Genomic DNA, 11,972 nt, shown 5'->3' on the forward strand with positions numbered 1-11,972 from the left:
TTAATGCTTTGATAGTACTATGTTTAATTAATTAGATTCATCTGAAATTGTAATAGCTAGTTAAATTTAGTTATTGTAATAGCTAGTTAAATTAGTTAATTTGGTGTTGTAATAGTTAGTTTAAATTCGGACATTCAGACCCTCTCATATGAGGGCACCCTTGTGATATTTGTATATCTTTCAACTCCCATTTCTTTCTCCTTTTTATTTACTTGGTTACGATGGTTGCATTCATGTTTTGGTTTCATATCATTACCATGTGTAAAATACCCATTTTTGCATGCATTGGTTTCGGTTCATCATTCTAACATTGTTGTCAACTTTTTTTTTTTTTTTACTTCCTTGAATACATGCGCTAAACGCATGCTTTGAGTTTAGTCATATGTCATGTTAACAACCAAAACCTAGTTGCATTTTGTATGTGTTGCATTACTCACTTGCATAGTAGAGCATGCATTTTTCTAACTATTATCTTCTATTTTGGCTTGCCTTGGTTGAGTTCTAGGTGAGCATTTCTTGCTTTAGCATATTGCATGTATGTTAGTGTTTCCATATCAAGCATATTACCATGAGGCTAAGTGTTTTTTTTATATACCTCTTGAATGCCTGTGGATGAAGGCTAGTTCGCTTGGATTGGGATGATTTGATTAATGCATATATGCGCTGACTCTTTCAAGGGGCACATATTCAAAAAACGTTTTCAAACAAAAAAGAAATCAAAGCATTCCAAAGTGAGTGACTTAGTCTATACTTGTGTGCCTCACATAGATGTTAGCGTAATAATCATAACAAGAGCATATAATGTACATAAAAATCGCATCATGATTAGTATAGGTCGATCTTTGATCGGGTGAGTGGTGTGCTCAATTCACGACCTTCCCCTCTCATACCTAAGTTCCTGAGCCAAGACATTTTGGTCATGACGGACAAGTGGCCTTGGGCATGAGTCACGGGTTTTCAAAATATTTCAAAAATATTTAGGTGTCAACTTTGAAATCTGGCAATGCAGTCCATTTTTGGCATCTCTGATGATAAATGGATTTTCTAAGATTTGCAGGATTTGGACTCTCATTTGTGTTTTTTTTTTTTTTTCTCTATTTCACATTGCATTTGTGAAACCAGATTCAGAACCACGGAAGTCTGAACTGTAGGGCTATCATATCCGAGGATACTAAACCCCTTCGATGAGCACAAAAAGCAAGCTACAGATACCAAGGAGACGAAGAAGACGGCACAGATGAGAACATAAAAGGAAAAGAAATATGAGTGGAGAAAGCTCTAGGAGTAGCAGAGGACACTGGTGAAGGCCCCATAGTATAGGAAAGAAACATAGATTGAAAAGAAAGATTCATTCTATGTATACACTCCAAGGCTGAGTGGTTTCCCATACCATAGATTTGACAAATCAAGTCATAGCTCTAATTCAGGGGCCCAAGTCAAAAAACCTGATCCTTTTTGTTTTTGGATGGGACATGTGGATGTGTCTTTGGCCTTGTTTGGATGGTATGGGTTTGTCATGTTCTTTGGGTTGGCTGTGGAGTATAAGTCTAGGAGCTTTGACTCCGGTTGGTCGCACCCGCGATTTGTTATGGATAGGTCGTGCCCGCAATGGGTCGCGACCAATTTGGCTTTCAGGTCTGTTGGCTTGGAAAGAAATTGCGCGGCCCGTGGTCTTCTAGTCACACCCGCATTTTGTTGTTAGCCTTGTTCGCTTTTGCAATCCGTTCGATCGTGCTCGTAATGTCTTCTCATCTGAATCACGACCGCAGACTCCTTATCCTACCTGCAGTCTTTTTTATATAAAAGTCGTGGAAAGTTGGAAATATCTCATCTTTTTAGTTTCTCTCCTATCTCCTTTCATCATTTTCGCCATTTTTGGCCCTTTCAAGCTTTCAAGCTTGGTTTTTATCTACATCTACCCACTTTCCACCCCTAATCCCATAGGCCAAAACGTAGAGCTCGATAACGGCTTCCATTTAATCTGAGCGGATCGCCGTTTCGTCGCCGGTGATTTTTTGTTTGTCCCCTCTTTACTTCAATAGGTAGAGATTCGTCTATTCTTTTTCAATACCTCATTTATAGATAGACACGTGGTAGTTTTTATTGCATAAAAACCATGTTTGTGATTTCTGTTTTTACTAAAAGCATATGAGTTGTTTTAGGCTTAAGTTTATCGGTTATGGGTTGAATTCGTGGATGTATATATGATGTTGGGTATGTTTAGGATGTGGGGTTGGGAAGCCTTAGCTTCTAACCAAGAACTGAAGAAAAGATAAAAGTGGTTTGTGTATAGTGTTGATGTTGGGTTATGTTGAACATAATTAAATTGGGGATTTTTGGTAAATAATAAATGGGTGGTGATGAGTTATGTATGTTGGGAGTTTGGAGGTATAGAAATTGATTTTCAAAACAAATTGTTATTTTGTAATTCATTTATTAAATTGAGAATTGGAATTGGGTTCATACGTATGGGTGTTTGTTATTGTATAATGGGAGTCTGTAAAGTTTTTTCGTTGGCCATCAGTGGAGGATGGTATTGATTGTTGAATAGTAGATGCCATGTGTAGGGATTGTGTGTATTGGATTTTGAAATATAGTGGAATTTGTGCTTGGTTGTGAATAGACATTTCCATGTGTATGTTATGATGGATTCTGTGTTAGGATGAAATTGGTGAAAGATAAGGAAATTGGAATGGTTGTGAATATAACTAGTAAGAATTATATTGTTGTTGAGTAGCTGTTAACCATTGGCAAGGAAATGGTATTGGTAATTAATAACTCATGGTGTATTAAATAAAATTTTTGATGAGATTGAAAGCCCGTTGTTGAATAGTGGTGCATAGGGCACATTTTGTAAGAATTGGTTCATGCCCTGGGGCATTGTTTACAATTATAAACAACTTTATTTTAGTTGAGTAGTTAGGGTGAATATGAGTCATGTATGGTTGTAATTGTGTTATGTGATACTCATATTGACGATGGGATTGGTGACGCTTAACGATGGTCACAGTGGCACTCAGCGATGGCCACGGGTTATGGGGACACTTGGCGAGGGTCACGGGTTTAGGTGGTGCTCAGCAATGACCACTGGAAAATACATGGACTTGAGAGGATTCACAAGGTTGTAATGTTGATAGAAAATGATGGTTTAATTTAAATGTAAACCTGTGTTGTGTAGTTTGTGTCGAACGTGGCGTAACCACCGGTTGTGTTTGTTATATGTGACATAGTGTTTATATGTATGTGTTGTGGTTACTGTTGAGTTTAGGTCAAATAATATGGTTAGTTGAGGAAGTTGTGTTGAGTTAAGTTAGGAGAAATGGTTAGGGATGTTTGGATTTGAATTAGGGAATTGAAAGATAATGATGGGTATTTGTAAGTGGATGGAAATGAATTGTTGGTTAAAGGAACAATATTTACGTATGTATATTTTGGATATGAAACGACACATTATATATATATATATATATATATTGAGGTGTGCACGCATGATCATAGCTATTTATATGTTGTGATTGTTTAGGATCTTTAGGATCTCTGCTGGGCTTTGTGCTCATCCCACGTATTGACAAATTTTTAGGTACAAGGCTGGAAGATTGTCCAAGACTTGAAGTCTTTTATTATGTTGGCCACGGGGCCGTTTAATTTGTTGGCGAAACGCATGTATTGTATAAGGGTAAATCCCTTTATTAATTTAAATTCAATGTAAGCCTACAGGCACTGTAACATATTTTGTTACACCATCATCATTGTTGTGAAAGCATGTTATTATTTATGCATTGTTTATGCTTCTGAATGTTTGGGATTATTGGAATTGGTATTAATATAAAGGATTTGGTATTAATATAAAGGATTTGGTAATAGGTTCAAGTAATAAAAGTCGGAGCGTTACATCTGAGGCCTTCCTCATCTTTTTCCTGTGTTGTTATTATACCTACCTCCTCTGTATAGAAAACCTTCAGATCTACCTCCTCCTCTATTATGAAATGAGTAATTGCAAAAAAAAATAAATAAATAAAAAAGATTGGCCAAAATAACTTTGATTAGTAGTACCAGAGGTGTTTGTGCTTGGTTGAAATCTAGTAGTAGAAGAGAAAGCAACAGTGAGATTAGAGGAATTTCCTTGATTACGGCTATTCTCAACGTGTATAGCTTTAAAGCACAAAAGTGAACACAACTCATCCACAACGAAGGCCTCTGTTTTGGCTCTTATAGTTGTTTTAAAAGCATTATATTCTTCAAGTAGATCATTAAGCACTAGAAGAATAAGATCTTCATCATAGATAGGAGAAGATGCAAGAGCAAGTTGTTCAACAAGATCCTTGACTTCTTGAAGATAAGCCTCGATAGATTTTGATTTCTTCGTAATTGTTCTCAGTCGATTCTTGAGTTGATGTATGTGACAAGAAAATGAGGTAAATCTTTTCTCGAGAGCAAACCAAACTTCTTTGCAGTGTTTCAGATTAAGAACTGAAGAGAATATCAAAGGTGTAAGACTTGTAATTATGCAACTAAGAAGACAAGAATCAACAAGCTTCCATTGCATAAGCTCTGGATTTGAGATGGATTTGTTATTTGAATCTAGAATTGTAGCAGAAGGACAAATCGTAGAGCCATCAAGAAAACCAAAGAGCCTTCATTTGGCATAAGTTAAAATGGGGCTTTTTGGCTAAAATAGTCACAAAAAGACAAAATAGGCTTTTTAGCCCAATAAGACAAAATGTCATATCCAAACCGTAATCATTTCATTTTTTTCTCTCACATAAGTCAAAAAAGCCAAAAAATCTATCACAAACAAAACTTTTTAACCCCAGTCTAAAATAGCCAAAAAGCCAACACACATCCCAAACGAACCCTTTTGTAGATTCGAAGAAGTTTTGAATTTGATTCTTTCAAATTGAGTAATTTGAAGCTTCAAGTTTGACATAAACCAAGAGTTGAGTTTAGAGACAATTAGGAGCACATTGGAAGGCAATGAAGCCCTCTCATATTGGATCACAATTATTGCTCACAAAATTTTTCATGCTCTGATACCATGAAGAGAGAGAGAGAGAGAGAGACAATATTAAATCTCTAAGATATTATTAATTGTATTTGTTAGGTTTTTGTTATTGGCAATCTCGTTTGACAAAAATTCTTTCAGTGTAATTTTGTTCGATCTTTTATTTAAGTGAGGCTTTGAGTATTTAGATACGAATCCAACCCGAATTGTACCTATGAAGAGTAGTTTGTGATTTTAATCATATCATGTTTGCCACTTCACTAACTATTTGCAGTCGAAGTTGTTTTTCTGCTCGAGCAACCATTCTTGCACTCGAGCTGAGATTGCGATCTTTCAGAAGTTTCACTCGCCAGCAAAAGTACTATGGGTTGTATTTTTTCGCTCGAGCGTAGACCCTGTTTAGTCACACGCATTTTATTCAGTCCGCTCGAACAGCCATTCTTGCGCTCGAGCGGAGATCGCGGATCTGTTTGTTATAAAAGTTGCGGTTCAGTCAGGTTTTAGGGTACGGCTTCTAGATCTTCTTCTTGGATATTAGTGTTTTTATCTAGAGCTTCTTTACTTGTTTCCTTTGATATTTGTAAGAGCTTAATCATGAATTAAGTGGATTATATCAAAGGGTTTTTTTTTTTTTTTTATTCACAAAAGAGAGAGTTGTTCTTCGGTGGATTCCGGGAAATTTGGGCCTGAAACTTTGGTGGATTCTGGAGTGGCTCATCATGTGATTCGACATCGGCGTTGTGGATTCAATGTTGAGAAAGACAATTCCGAGGCGAAGACAGGACTGGAAGAGGCCCAAAGGGGTCTGTTCGATTTGGGCATGGATTCGCTAGGTAATTGAGAGTACACTTATATAATTCCTTTGAGTCTTCTTAGTGGATTGTTTTGTAGGTTTTGCCTGTGATTTTTTTTTTATTACAATTGGAGGCACTCCAATTGTAGTTTTTCTACGTAAAATTATTGTGTCGATTTATATTTGATTGTTTGATTAGAATTACTATTTACTGGTTAAAATTAATAAATAATCACAAATCAATATATTCAGAATTTTAGATTTTTCAGTATTGAATAATCATATCTACATTAGTCTAACCATACATATACATTACATGTTATTGCATATTCTAACAAATATCTAACTATTAGCCAATAACTAACCACCTCACTTTGTTATAAGAGAGTTTGTTAACATATATATAGCCTATAAACTTGTGATAGGGCTGTAGCCTGAGTGTTGCTTCAGTAGTTGCTTGTGTTATCATTCTTTGGCAGCTTTAGCAATCGTGGCTGCAGTTGGCTTTAGCATCCTCAGCCTGCACTTGAAGCATTTTAGCATCCTTTGGACTATTACTTGGGCCAGTAGCTGTAAATTATTCATTACACTTGTCAAAATTTGTGGAAATTATTCAATTATTATTGACATGCTCGTAATTATAATTTGAAATCTTAAACTATCAAAAAAATTAACATATATTTTTTAATATGCTTACTAAAATTTGCCTTCTATGTTAAAATGATAAGAACAAGATGTCAAGGGGGATAATATGGTCATCCTAAATAGGATGCTAAGGTATAGATTTGAAAACTATTTTTTAATACAATGTGTTTCTTTGTTTTTTGTTCAACTTTTTTCACATTTTCAGATTTTTTAAATGCACCCAAAAGTGCATCTAAAAGTCTTTAATTGCATCTTTAATTGCATCTAAAAGGTCATATCATATTATATAATATAAGTAAAGTTATGCCTTTCATTAGAAGGCTCTAAAATATTGCCAATTATCATCCATTCTAACATGCTAAAATCTTTCCAAGTGTCTTTAATATTTACAAACGTAAAAGAACTAATTTTTTCTAAAGCTTTTTGCTCTTCGTCTTAACTCCTGTTTTCCTTTCCACTATTTCTCATTTATTGTGTCTCTATTTATTCCTCTACAAATATATTACTTTACATTTATATTTTAAGTGTTCATAGACCATCTCCGTCTTTTTTTTTTTTTTTCTTTTTCTTTTTTAAGGATCAGTTTGGTTAGATAGATAATACAAGATCATTTGACAACCTTCAATTTTACCCAAAAAATCAAAAAGACACTGTAAGTTATCGCATGACTCTCTTTACTTTTCTGCACATCTTTTCGTAAAAGGTCAAAAGTTACTAAAATAGTCTGTTTCCGAAGTGAAAGAAAAAAGAAAAATAATCAGTGTATTTGGTTTCAGTTTTCTAAAATTTATATTTTTTGTTTTTCGTGTTTTTTTTTTTTTTGTTTTTGATAAATATTTTTAAAATTTTAAGCAATTTTTTTACTTTTTTAAATGCACCTTACTTACATGTATCTAAGGCCAAGTTTGGCAACTTTGAAAAAAGTCAAAAAGTTAAAAAATTACTCAAAAAGTTAAAAAGTTATCACTATTCACAAAAAAAATATTAAAAAAATAATTTCCCACACATCATACAACTCGGCTATCATGAAAAGTCAAAGGGGCTGTGCAGCGTTTGTTCCAAGTATTAGACAGTTTGGGGCAATTTTTCACACACTGCTATTCGACCCGTGGGGGCCCTATCACGGGTCCCGTTTTGATAATTTGAACCTTTTAATGTGTATAAATCGTCGAGTACTATATGTCTGTAAAAAATTACATTAATTGGATATCGATAACTATATGATCAAATCAGTTTTGTATGAAAAAATGGGCGGTGTTATAATTAACGATTGAAAAAAAACAAATATGAATATATAGCTATCGATATCCGATCAACGTGATTTTTTATAGGCATATAGTGCTCGACGAATTCTACACATTGAACGGTTCAAATTATCAAAATGGGACCCGTGATGGCCCCACGGGCCGAACAAAACAGTCTATTACAACGCTCGAAAAGTACCCAATAATTTCTTACCAAGAATTCGGCTTCCAGATTGTACAGCTGTCACTCACTCATCGCCAATCTTCTCTTACACACTTCTTTATATAATTTTTTAATACACATTTTTTCATAAAAAGTCAAAAAATTAATCCAAATAACCACATTTTTTTCCTCAACTTTTTAGTTCAAAAAGACAAAAATTACACTTATTTAGAACACCCCAAACAACTTTAAAAATAGTTGTAAAAAATATTTTAAAAAATTAATAAATACACAAAAATACGAAAAATATATTTAATTTTTCTTCTTTTTTTTTGTATTTGTTGGTATTTAGTGTAATTTTTAAAGATTTTATTCATAAATATTATATTTTTTAAGTGTATTTGTATTAGGTATGTCTAAAGATTAAAAAAAATGCTTAAAATATTAAAAAAAAATCATTGAAAACATTAAAATCCGGAAAAAAAAATGTTCTATATAACTCAAATTTTCTAAAAACGTTAATTTTCTAAAAACTAGAACCAAACATGCTAAGTCTTAGAAAGCAATGGAAACTAAAATTTTCTATATAACTCAAATTAACGTTTTAGTTAAGCTAACAATTTCTTGCAAAATATACAAGAAAATTTATTTTCTCCCACAAATCTTTTCTTTTTGCTCATGTTTCTCTCCACAACTCTTTGTTATGCAGTGATTATATTTTTCTTCCATTATTTTTTTACAAAATTTTTCATCTATTCAAATGCATGGAAAAAAATAAATTTTTATTTCTTCTTCTTTTCTTTGACTTCACTTTCTACCATTTTTCATTTTCTATTATACATGTTGAAAACCTAAAAAAGTCTTGAAATATTGATTCGTGATCATGTTTTAATTTTAATCAATGAATATCAATCACAATCAAACAATCAATAACAAATCGGCACAACGATTTAACGTGAAAAAAAAATCACAATTAGAAAACCTCCAATTGTGATAAAAAAAACAAAAAACAAAAAACAAAAACAAAAACAAAAGCACCAAAATCATAAAAGAATCCAGTAAGAAGACAAAAAACAAACTGCACATGATTTTACCCTCAATTACTTAGCAAATCCACGACCAAATTGAATCAAATCCGATGTGCCTCTTGTACTGGTCTTCACCTCAGAATTATTTTGTCCAACTTGAATCCACAACGCCGATGTCTAATCCACAACGATGAGCCACTCCAGAATACACCAAAGCTTCAGGCCCAAGTTCCCGAGCATCTACCGAAGCACAACTCTCTCTTTTGTGAATGAAATAGTAAAAACAAACATTGATATTTATCAATATGTAATTCATTGATCAATCAATCACCTTCTATACATCAAGAAAACTCATATAAACCACTCTCCAATATAGAATACTTTGTATTTTACTCATCTCTAAGAATCTGGAAGGATTAAACCCTAAAAATAGCAAATGGCGCATTTTATACCAAACAAAGCTGTGAAGACCGCTCGAGCGAACAAACCACTTTGACTTTCTTCTCAGTTCGATCCCCGTACACAGTCAGTGAAATGACAAAAAAGGAATGCTCAAGATACGAAATGTCAGTATAAACTCCTCTACACTGATACAATTTGAGTTGGATTCGCATCTATTTAGCTCATAGCCTCACAGAAACAAAAGAGTAAATAAAATTATAAATAAAAGGAGTTTTGTCAAATGAAATTGCTAATTACAAAAACTTAATATATTTCTTTTTGAACAAACGAAACCTTTGTGTTTAGTTGGGTCAATTGAGAATTTTTATTTTGTGATTTTTCGCATAATGCAACAAAAACTCTTAAGTTGATATGAATTTTCTTCTCAATGGAATTGTAATTTAATATTAAAGAAAAGTAAAGATAGAGTTCACATACAGAATATGTCATTTCTTATTAAGAGCATGCGTCTTCAAATGCAATCCTGCGTTAAAACACCGACTCTTTTTTTACTCTTTTTGCGTGTGTAAGACAGAGAGAGTGTACATGAAACACTTGGCTTTCTTATTATGTTATGTAATTGCTCCAAACGGAACCTCGTATTTTTATGTAGAACTAATGTTTATATAATTATTTTGTAATGTTATTTAGAAGGCAATTCAAAAGGTCAGTGAATCTGGTTCTAAATAAATTATAAAATTAAAAATTTAATTCAAATAAAAATACAAAGTAATAAAAATGAGGGTAACAAATTAAGATTTAATACAAATGAGGAAGAAAATATGAAGCAATATAAATGAGACTAATAAAAACAAGTTAAGTAGAAAGAAAGAGAGAGCAAACACAGATTTTATAGCGGTTTGGCTCAAATCAAACCTACGTCGACTCTTCAATATTCTCCTTGAGATTTTTTCACTATTCGTCAAATAAAAGTTACACTCTTAGTTTCACAGATGGTAGTGAACCTTAACAATCAGTCAATTCTGATCATCCAACCAATTAGTTTTGAATCTGATGCTAGTCACACATAATTCAAATGATTTTATCAAAAGACCACTCACAAAAATATCTCTCTTTTACAAAAAATAAGAATAAGGGATATAAACCATTTTACAATAAAAACTCAATTGCTTAATAATTTTCTCTCAAAAAAAATTATAATTCAATAAAAGCACCGCACACAATATTTTGAGAACTCTTTGAATATCACCCAAAAAAAAAAATTTCTCTACTACAATTCTATGTAATTTTCTTCTCAAAAGTGATGCTTTTATGACCGTCTGAGGTTTCCTCTTTCCTTCCATTTGAAATTTTGACCGTTACTCGTGCGTCCATTCTTGTCCAAGAATTCTGCTCACTTAAACAAAGAAAAAGAAGTGAATAAGAACTGAAATGGAAGGGTTTTGCATGAGACAACACATGCGTGACCTCTTTTCCTTTATATTACACTAGTGTTCCATCCGTGTTATGTACGAGTTATGTTTATAATTATTTGTATATATACGAATTGTAATTTTTAGATTATTTATTTATTTATTTATTTATTTTCTTTTTGCACACGGAACAAGGAATATAACAAATGCAACATATTTTCAATCACTTATTTTATGTTTGTTTTTATTCAAAATTTAAAAATAATGTATGGACAAAATTTATAACTAAATTAAGAAAAAAAATTATTCCTAACGATAATTTTTTACTTCTACATAAATATTTAAAAAAATAAATCTGAAAAAGGTAGTCAATATAGATATTATACATTAAATAAAAAATTGTGGTTAGGAATTATGGTTACATAAATTTATTATAGTTTTAATTTCAAATTAAAATTATATATATATATATATATTAAAAGCACTTTATTTAGCTAGTATCAAATAGAATTTTCTTAACAAAAATGAAAGTTGTAAAATTTTGTAACGAATTTTCAAATGTCCATTGTTAAACATTTTATTCAACTTGTTTATTTGTTTGCTTGCTTGCTTTGGGAGTTTCAATCTTTAATCTTTACTCCGCATTCATCGTATTGTTTTATTTATTTTTCTTCTTCTTACTTGATTTTCTCATGATACTTTTTTAATAGTGCATCCCCGAGTGTATTATTTAAAATATCATACATTTAAAATGCACAAAATTATAATATATAGAGAAAAAAAAAGTAATTGCCCAAAACTAAAATTATTTTGAGAAAAAACAAAAAAACAAAAATAAAAATGAAATTGTTTGTGTACGGGGAGCAAATATTCAAGCAAGCCCGTATTCCTTTCTTCCAAGCTCCGTTTCTGTCCGATCACCTGCGTGCACAACAGCAGTGAGCTACCCGGCGGTGTGTGGCCGGAAAACCCCTCCGACGACCAAGTTAGCACACACTTGAGAATAGAGAGAGTGAGCAGAGAGTTGAGTGTAAGTGTTTCTCTTACCAAATGTTCATCTTCGTGGCATAGGGGGCGCAGACCCGCTTATATACCTTCTGCGCCCCAAATCAACTTCCATTCGTCTCTCGACACGTGGTACTGCTATCCCATCCGTCAGCACAAATCTTGTTGTACATTACCTAACCCAACTGCCAGCCCACTCTGCTAGGAGCTCGGCAACCGGGGTACAGCTTCACGGCCACCGACATTCAGGCTGCACTTCATGCCCACGTGTAGCAATA

Source organism: Camellia sinensis, chromosome 1 (genome assembly GCF_055761805.1).
Source record: "Camellia sinensis isolate YWXY chromosome 1, ASM5576180v1, whole genome shotgun sequence".
NCBI classification, from domain to species: Eukaryota; Viridiplantae; Streptophyta; class Magnoliopsida; order Ericales; family Theaceae; genus Camellia; species Camellia sinensis.